Source organism: Fukomys damarensis, unplaced genomic scaffold, assembly GCF_012274545.1.
Source record: "Fukomys damarensis isolate Sample0158 unplaced genomic scaffold, DMR_v1.0_HiC HiC_scaffold_24, whole genome shotgun sequence".
NCBI classification, from domain to species: domain Eukaryota; kingdom Metazoa; phylum Chordata; class Mammalia; order Rodentia; family Bathyergidae; genus Fukomys; species Fukomys damarensis.
In genome coordinates this window covers 43,305,001-43,314,763 of record NW_022900936.1, presented here as the reverse complement: position 1 = coordinate 43,314,763, position 9,763 = coordinate 43,305,001, and the positions used below count along the sequence as shown (strand labels likewise).

Here is a 9,763-nt window from a genome sequence, read left to right as displayed (position 1 = left end):
GCCGCACAGCAAGGCTGCGGGGCGCCCCTTGCCCCCCGGCGGCGAGGCCCGGAGTGAGGCCGAACCCTTACCTTGGTCGCAGGGTGGACACCAGACTCACGCCCTAGCCGCTTGTCCGGGACAGGAAAATCACCGCGAAGGGAGGGCCGAGGAAAGACTGCGGGTGACTTCAGGACAAGGTAGGAGGATCGATTTCCACAGCCAAGAAGACACTCCCATCTCGCCTGGTTTGTTTGGAAAACTGTAAGAGCGAAAGTGAGGGGCAGCCGGGCGAGCAGCCGGGCGATCCCCTTCCCCGCCAGCCGCCGCTCTGGCGGGCGGCAGAGACTGGCGCACTAGCGGTCGCACCCGGGACCGTCCGACACTCGTGGCGCAGCGGGCAGTTTGGTCCCTAGCACAAGGGGAGGAGCGTTCCGACAGCTGCCGACTTCCCAGGCTGTGCTCTTTAAGGACGCGTATATTAGTGCTTTTTCCTTTGAAGCAGCTATTGTGTTAGGATGAAAGAAGATGGGACACGCATTTTCTTTTTCTTTTCTTTCTTTTTTTTCCTCCCCCGCAAGTAGCTTTCTCTAGGGAAAAGTCTACTATATTAATAATCGCTCAGACTTGGATGGCTATGAATCCTTTTTAAATTTCAGTGTTTTTCAAATAACTCATTGTCTAGCAAACGTTCAGTTCATAGCTCCAAGGCTTTGGGCACTGAGCACATAATCATGTGCCATCAAATGGCTCCACCAGAGGATCTTCAGACTTTGGCATGGAACAAATTCAAAGCTGACAAAGTATCATACACTGACACAAATCTGTGATCATCCTTCCCACGTTTATCTTAATTGTAACAACAGCCCTAGGAGTCATGATTTGCTAGGATCCTGATTTTACTAATGAAAACACTGAAGGGGCTTAAATTATTCATATTCTTTGCCTTTTCTACAAATTGCCTTTGTCACGATCCACACAGATTTTATAATTTTAAACATGGCTCTTGGGACATTAGGTTAGTCAATAAGGTTTAGGTAATTTGACCATCTGGCTAATTTTTCTTGCGATTTTCTTGCTCTTTTAGTTTCAGCTGACTGCCTAATTGTCCTTCGCTTGTTTATGATCTTCAAAATTAAATATATTTTTCCTCTTATTCCCTAGACTTCTTGACTCTGCAAAGAAATGTGCTGAACAGAAGAGGCCATGTACGTAATGATAGTGCTTCTTTGAATTCAATGGAGCACGGTAGGACAGAATTTAACCTAAAGTGGGAATATAACCCCTCCTGCTGTGTGACTTTAGGCAGGGGGCTCCCTCTCCTGGTGCTTCAATTCTGACCACTGTGATGTGAAACTATACAGCCTATTTTAGAGGTTATTAGGGGAATTAAAGCAGAGATAGAATACTCGGCACACTGCCTGTCACAAAAATATATCAACTCAGTAAAATGTAGATTTATTTTACAAAGACTATGAAGTACCAGTCATTGCCCAGAATGAGTCAGCTGCCCTCTGATCAACTATGCTAGCTAGAATATTTTTGTAGAAATGAAAAACATTGTGATTCAAATGCAAGTACCAGAAACCAAAATTAGTATTCTTTCCAGGGTATTGGGATTATGCAATTTACTGTGGCAGAGGCTTTTGATCTGTGTAACATTAAGTGTTTTTACACTCAGGGTACATTATTATAGGCACATAGTTGTTACTAGCAGGAGATTTTGAATTCTCAGTGGAACCTGACAAAGGATTAAGCAGGGCAATGGAATTATAGGTTGTTGACCCTCTGTGTATTCATGGTTTTGGGAAAAATATTTTCATAATGTAAATATATAATTATATATAATCACATATATTTGTATGTGCATAAATATATAATATATGTCTCAGTCCTTTTGTAGATTTGTTCTAATAATGTCAGAAAGATGAATCATGAAGGTTAAGGGAACACCTTGGTAATGCAAAGTCCTCTGAGGTCATACATAGTATTGAGGCAGTATTACTTGTTTTTGATAACAATTTGAAATAAAATAAAATTATTTCATGAGATGTGGCCTCTGAATACTTGATGACAGTAAAAGCCAGGTTTCCTACACAGTCACATGGTGCTGTTAAATACTTGTAGACTCAAAGTCTAAGGAGGGCCCAGAATGTAGTATTTCTGCTTCATCCTGCATGTAGAACCTGCTTTCCAAATTCTTATGTTTTGACCTAAGTACAGCCTTTCCTGGTAGGCTGATACTAAAGAATGTCTATCCTTGGAGGAGAGACTGGCTTCTAAAGGTGTCCTCTTAGCAGGGAAATCATAGCAGATTAATTGGTGAACCCCAGGACAGGAGATAGCTACTGTGCAAAGTGACAAGAATCTACTATACTTTCTTATTCCTTACCCTTATGAGTTAATAATTCTTTAAGTTTTATTTTATGTTTCTAACATTGCTTAAGGCTTGAAGTTGATCAGTTTTTATTATAATTATTAGTGCTGTCGATTATACAAGTTAATAGATTTTCACTGAAATTTCCATACATGTATATATCATGCTTTGATCATATTCACTTTCCCTTCTGACTTCTCTTATCTTCTCTTCTTTCCTTCCTCCCCTCTCTCTTTTGCCTTTTCTAAGTCCCTCTCATACCTTCAGGTCATCCTTTATTTTTTTATTTTAACTGAACTTCTGAACTTGACCAAGCTAATCCTGTTTACATACAACCTTCCTCTGAATCACAGTGAAGATTCTGCCTAAATCTCCTACCTGTCTTGGGTTTTTGGCTCCTACATGTAATTATTTAATTGTTTATATACCTCAAAAAGAATAAATTACAGTGCCTAAAAGCTCAAAATCCTAATTTAGTACTATGGTTCTGTGTAACTTTGTAAAAAAGTATTAATGAAAATCAGTTGTGTTTTTCGAGCAGCACCATACTTATCCAACATCTCCACTTCAGAGAAAGGTCTCAGCTGTATTTTATATTTGTAAATATCCATTGAGAGGTTCTCCCAGGATTGCATTTCACAAAATGAAAAAATTAAGTCCACAAAGAAGTTCATTTTTCACCTCACAAATGAGATGGTGCCCTTATATTCTACCAGTCCTATCAGGGATTTAGAGATGAATCCCAGGGTCTGTATTTACTCTTTTTCCCCAGGCTGGAGGATAATCTAGGGTCAAGGGACAAGCACATTCCAAATATGTATGAATGGGAAGCATTTATATAGTGGAATCCATATCAGCAATTAAGTAACACAACTTTATTTTTAAAATGGTCAATATCCAGGATATATAAAGAATTCCTGTGGATCTATAAGAGAAGTGACCCATTTTAAATAAGATAGGCCATATTATAGTTTAGATCAAGAGGTCCCCAAAACTGTCATGCATTCATAGGTAGGCCTTTTGGAAGGTGATTGAATTAAGGGGGAGGTATAGATGCCTTGATGTTAGGGGTCTGGTTGGAAGACATGACTTACGGAGGGCATGATATGGAAGAGTGTATTTCCTTCTTGGGCTCCCTTCTGTCTCTGCTTCCTGGCTTCCATAACATGGGCAGCTTTCCTTCCACCCTACAACTAGCTGTGCAAGGACTGAAACTTCTAAAATAGGAGCCCAAATAAACCTTTCTTCCTTTAAATTGTGGCTGTTGGGTATTCTGTCCTAGCTTTTAGGAGGAAAGCCTAAAACAGGCCATAAACAAACAACTTACAGAACTAATACAAATAGTTCATAAGCATGTGCAAAAATCTCAGTATCCTTTCATAATATGCCTAATAAGATTGACAAAACGTAAAAAGGTTAATGAGATTCAGTTCTGTCAAAAGGTGTTGAGCCAGGCATGGTGGCATATGCCTTTAATCCCAGCACTCGGGAGGCTGAGACAGGAGGATTGCTATGAGTTCCAGACCAGCCTGGGCTACATAGTGAGTTCCAGGTCAATCTCAACTACATAGTGAGACCCTGTCTCAAAAAACCAAAAAAAAAAAAAAAAAAAAAAAAAAAAAAAAAAAGTGTTGAAAAACTATTCATGAAAGTGTAAAGTGGTACTTCGTTTTTATAGGGTAATTTGGTGATTGCTGTCAAAGTTACAAGATTGTTTGGGGTTTGAATTTCAAACCCATAATTAAAGTTCTTTAAATTTCCTCCTTAGAGGACATTTTGGCCTCTAGCCAGCAGGCACCCTACAAGAGAGGAGGAAGAGGAGGAGGGAAAAGAATGAGGATCTTCTATCTGACTCCTGGTGACCTTGGTCAACGCAGGAAGGAATCCTAGTTTCTGAGCAGCTCCCTGTACAGACTGAGACAAGGTCGGACTCTGTTTAGAGTCTTGTGGGGCCATTCTCTAAAATGACTGTGTTATAGAGCAGCTTTCTCAGAGCTCTTATTCACTGAGAGCGAAGGTAAGAGGTCTGGACTGTTGTTTCTGTTTATGGCCTGTTCCCTGCTCCCAGGAGATGAGGGAGGTACCTTCCCTTCCCATCTGTCTATGGAGTCTCTCTGCTCATTTGTATTCCAGTCCCATGACTGACCATCTGTCCAAGTAATACAGGTGTCCTTACTATGCTGGGTATTTACATAGTCTGTCAATTTTGCTTAACAGTTTTAGCCTGCCCCTTTGTCTCTCATGTCATTAATAGAGTCAGATTTACCCCATTTCACTCATAAGTATTTGTAAGAACATTTCTGAACTTTTGATTTTTCAGAAAAAGCACCTATTAACTCCGTAACTGAAAAGAAGATAGGTTTTTCAAAGCATTCTGCATGTTAGGAAATCTGTCATGTCAGTGCGTAGTAACATGTCAAAATGAGTTTTCCTTGTTGAGAAAGGGGAGTTGGCTGTTTATCTGGGAAGTGGTGATAAAAACTAACTCTGTGAAGGGGTGTCTGCACCATTATCATCAGAACCTTATCAGTGACAGTGTTTTGGATATCTATTAGACTCAACCTCAAAATTAAAGAAATTCATTTGCTGCCAAACTTGGAAGAATTCTCACATTTCCACAAGGATGTTCATGAAGGCTGCTTGTGACACTGAGCCGCACGAATGGAATACAAAGTTGGTGCTGGGGATTCCACAAGAACTACAACCTGTGCCTACCCAGACCTCTCCAGCTTTCTGTCCTTACTGAAGATAAGCAGAGGATAAGAGGAAAGAAATAAGGGAGTATCTTTGGAAAGATATCAAGAGCTGATCATACCCCTGACTACCTGTGGGAAAGATGACAGGAAATGAAAGAAAGAGACAGAGACAATATTCAGTATGTGGGGTGGGGGAGAGCCTGAAGGAATCTTCCTCTATTGGACCAGCTCCATGAACTCCACAGTAGACCTTCTTTTATTATTCAGCAAGAAGCCTGGAGTGTGGTAGTGTACTTCTCCAGGAGCAGGGACTTCAGTAAGATTAGGGTAGTAAAACAGGGAACAAATTTAGCATCTCAGAGAGAACAGGTTAAGATCCTTCCCCATACCTAGATGCCTGCATTCTATATCACCCTCAGCAGATGCTATCTTGCCTCAGGAGAGCTGCAGTTGCAGCTTTCCCACAGTCAGAAAGTCTGTAACCTGTTGTATACTGTTCTCTGGCAAGTCAACACTGGGCCTCAGACTGTGGGATCTGGGGCCTGGCCCCTACCAATCTATGCATATCATGGCTGGTCCCCAAAGGAAAGATGCAGATGTGAATTCACACTTATATCCCTGCCAGAGGCTATACCTATTATGTTATGAAGATTATATTGTTTATTGCATGTGACAACCATATATGCTAACTACCATTATCCCCATTTTACAGATAAGAACTGAAAACTCATGCCAGGGATTTAGCTCAGTGATTCCACTGCCTGCCTCAACAAGTGAAAGGACCGGAGTTCAATGCCTGGTACAAAAAAAAAAAAAAAAAAAAAAATTGAAAACTCAGAGAAGTTACATAATTTGCCTAAAGGTCTAGAGCTAATTTGTATCAAAACTAAGAAAGAATAAGTGCAAAACCCCTCTTTTTATACCCATGACACAGTACCTCTGTCTTCAAGAAATGATTCACTTGAGAAAAATTAATGCCTATTATTCTGGAGTATGACGTTTCAGGAAAACATCTATAACCACAGTAAATTCAATGAGACTCATATAAATCCATTTAGTCTTCTGTAAATGGGATTCAAGTTGCCAATGGAAATGGAATTACAGTTATTTCCACTTTCCATTGTTAGGATTCTGGTTCCCTAAAACCAAAATGTTTTCCCTAGGTATACACAGAATGTAGGTTACTGAAACCTTTCTTCAGAACACCAGTCATCATTCCTCCTAGCAGAACCAGTGCTCTTTCACATCTGAACTCACTTTTGGAGATAAATCTCATTTTTAGGTTAAGTGCAATGACAGTAACTTTAGACACATTAGGCTTATTATAGAGGAAACAGTTTCTCTAAGACCATGCAAATCCAGTACTTCAATTCTTTAGTTTTATTCTTTACTGGGAATAATTTTTATACAGGATGTTATAGATACAAGAGTACCACTACCAGGAAGAAAGAGCCATAGGTAGTACTACTTTCAGTGACTAAAATGTGCTCATCCCTCCCCACATACCAAGTTTGTGTGTTGAAATCCTAACTCCCAATGTGATGATGGTATTAGGAGATAGGGCCTTTGAAAGGTAATTGGGTCATGAGAGTGGAGCTGTCATGAATGAAATTTATGCCCTTATGAAAAGGACCCCAGAAACCTCTCTCACCCTCTTTCCTTTTTTTTTTCAGCTTTAATTTAGTTTATTGGTACATTTTAGGGATACAGTACAGTTACATTCATTGTTGGGATCTTGTACCTCTACATGACAAGTCTTGATTCTCATTTTTTCCCCTTACCCCTGCCCTCCCTTCACCCCCTCCTCCCCTCCCCATCTACAAACACTTTATTTTCATCTTTTCATTATCTCACATTTTTTTTCTTTTCCCTTATTACCCTTCCCCTACTCATCCCACCTTCCCTACACCTTTAGCTCCTTTCTTCCCATTTCTAAATGTCAGTAATCTTATTAAGATCTTATGTATTATTGCAGATTATTCACACCAGGGAAACTATTCAGTATTTACACATGTGTGACTTATTTATTTCACTTAGGAGTATATCTTCAATATGTATCCATTTTCCTATGAATGAATCTATTTTCTTGTTCTTTATGGCTGAGTAATATTCCATTTTTCTTACCCTCTTTCTACCATGTAAGGATATAAGAAGACAGCCGTCGGCAGCCTGGAATAAAACCCTAACCATGGCCAGACTTTGTTAGTGCCGTAAGCCCAAAACTCCAGTATCCAAAACTATGAGAAATTAATATCTATTGATTACAAGGCACCCAGTTTATGTATCTTTGTCTGGAAGCCCAAGCTAAGACACCAGTTATGAGGATTTAAATTACAAGTAAAAGGTTAAAATTGGCAATTATCACTGGTGACTTAAACCAGTAATATGTTTTACTACAGCGTTTACTATATCTTCTTATAAACATTTCAAAAAGTTTTGTGCTCATTGTGCCATCTGGGTAGCATCTGTCCAAACCCTCCATTGTCATATCAATGACTGTTGATGGTGACCAGTATGTGAACTACATGGTGGTGCACTGATATCTAAGTATCTATCTGCAGTGCATCAGAAGTGCTAAACACTTTTAATCTTCATCATTTTATTATTTATTATCTCATAAAATGGAAGACCTCTATTCCTGTCTTAATGGCTAAAAGAAGCATGTATAGTTGTTTTTGCTTGGAGAAAGAGATGGGAACAAGCAAGATTCAGTCGTTTGCCTCTGTGGTTTTCATATGACAGATCAGTGCATTTTGAACAAGTCAAATAAGTTTTGACTTTGGAATCATAAAATTTTGTATAACAGATAAAAGTTAAATATTTTCAAATTTCCTGAACTCATTAAAGCCAACAGTTCTGCCACTGAAAATGTGTCACATAGAAAATTGTAATCTACAGGCTAGAAAATAATAAAATGTCAATATTAAATATTTGAATATTATCTCTATCACTTCTCCAGGATATATTCATTCACACATCATTTAAGAAAATATGCATGTCCCCTAAAGTTCAGTGCTTCCTACCTTCACAACTTTACATCTGTGAAGACTCAGGGATTTACTTACCAATCTCCATAGATGGATATGGGAGGTCTTCTATTTCTAGCTCTAACTACTAAGTCTTAGCTTTGTATCTTTAACAGCTTTCTGAGCATTCAGTTCAACATACATCTATCAGCAGCTACCATATTCAGGGTGTATACTTTACAAAAACCAGAGTCAGTAAATCTATAACCAATCTCCTTAGTCCTTTAGCTCAGCCAGCCTTTTACTGATAGTGTTTTTTTTTTTTTTTCTCCTTATGGCTCCCAATCTTGTGAAATTTCAGTACTCCTATCATCTCCTTTTTTCCCGTCTTAACTTGATTTTGGTGACAGGGTTGTACTATGTAGTTCAGACTTGTCTTGAACTTACTGTGTAGCCCAGGCTGGTCTCAAACTCACACAGTCCTCCTGCCTCAGCCTTGTTAGTGCTAGTATTATAGGTGTGCAACATCACACCTGGTCATCTCCCCATCTTGCTTGAATATTGCATATTGAACCCTTCATGTTAATAACACATGCCACAGTCAGTCATTAGTGTACCACATACCTACTTTTTTTCTTCTAAGTGCTAAGAGTACAGTTTGTCCCTGGGGAAACAAATTATTTTACTCCTAGAGCTTATCATCTAATAATTAATGTTATCAAGATTCTTTATAGATGCTTTGTTGATCCCTTCTTGTGTATTTCACCTGCACTTCCTCTGGCCTAGTGTCCACAGTAACCCATAAGTTATCCTACTTGAGGCCCCATCATCTAGAGCAGGTTTCAGTGATAATATTCTAGGAACCCACAACTTACTCTTCTATTTCTCAGTTTTGAACTAAACTCCTAAATTCTGTTTAGTCTCTTTTCTTTTCTTTTTTTCTTTCTTTCTTTTTCTCTGGAGCAACATGCTCTCCTACTGTATCAGCGTCATTCCTTCACACAACTATGGACTCCCCATCTTTGCTGACTCAGTCCAGATTTATCAAAACAAAACAACAACATCAACAACAAAACCAGCACCAGTTGGCTTGTCCTCTAGATCTACGGAAATATAGATTTTGGTACTGTCTAAAGATTTAAAAAAATAACTCCACCAACAGAACAAAAAAACTCTTTTTGAGGTGGAAAAGATATAAATAGTTACTGGGGGTATATGGAAGAGCATAAAGAGATTTAAGACAAATTCTTATTAACAGTCAGCTATCAAAATGAGTCAGAGTAAGCAAGTGAAGAGATTGACAGAGGACATATGAGGCAACAAGAAGAATCATATGTACTTACTGAGCACTAAGGAAAAAGCTTTGCAGTTACATTAAATAGTAACAAATATGCTAAGTAGATATTATTGAAATAATACAAAGAAAGCAAGAACAAGGATAAATCCAGATTAAAGCCAAACCATGGCATATACTCTCACTTCACAGAGAATGACCTAATGCTTTTGTTAGGAAATCCTGCAAATGACTATGTCATAACAACAACAACAAAAATAACCAAAGGAAATAGAGTCATCTTAATTTCTAAGTTTCTGAATTTCATAAAAATCAAGACCCATTAATGTCTTTGTTTTTAAAATTTTTCCTACTAAATTTTAATTTTTTATTATATTAAAATTTCTGAGTTTCTTCCTAGAAGAAAGTATGCTTTCTTACTGTCTTTAAAAATAAAGTTCCAAGGCCAGAG

General features: G+C 38.6%; 1 protein-coding gene across 4 annotated transcripts in view; it reads right to left on the bottom strand.

The window, feature by feature from the left end:
* St3gal6 (ST3 beta-galactoside alpha-2,3-sialyltransferase 6) overlaps window positions 1-156 on the bottom strand; it is a 57,379-nt gene extending 57,223 nt beyond the window's left edge. For 2 of the 4 annotated variants that reach the window (XM_019209847.2, XM_019209848.2), the window contains exon 1: window positions 72-143. The gene's annotated coding sequence lies outside the window, so the exon portion shown is untranslated. Of the gene's footprint in view, window positions 1-71 lie in introns of all 4 variants that reach the window. The other 2 variants (XM_019209845.2, XM_019209846.2) reach the window with 2 other exon arrangements.
* Between the last annotated feature and the right edge of the window lie 9,607 nt (window positions 157-9,763).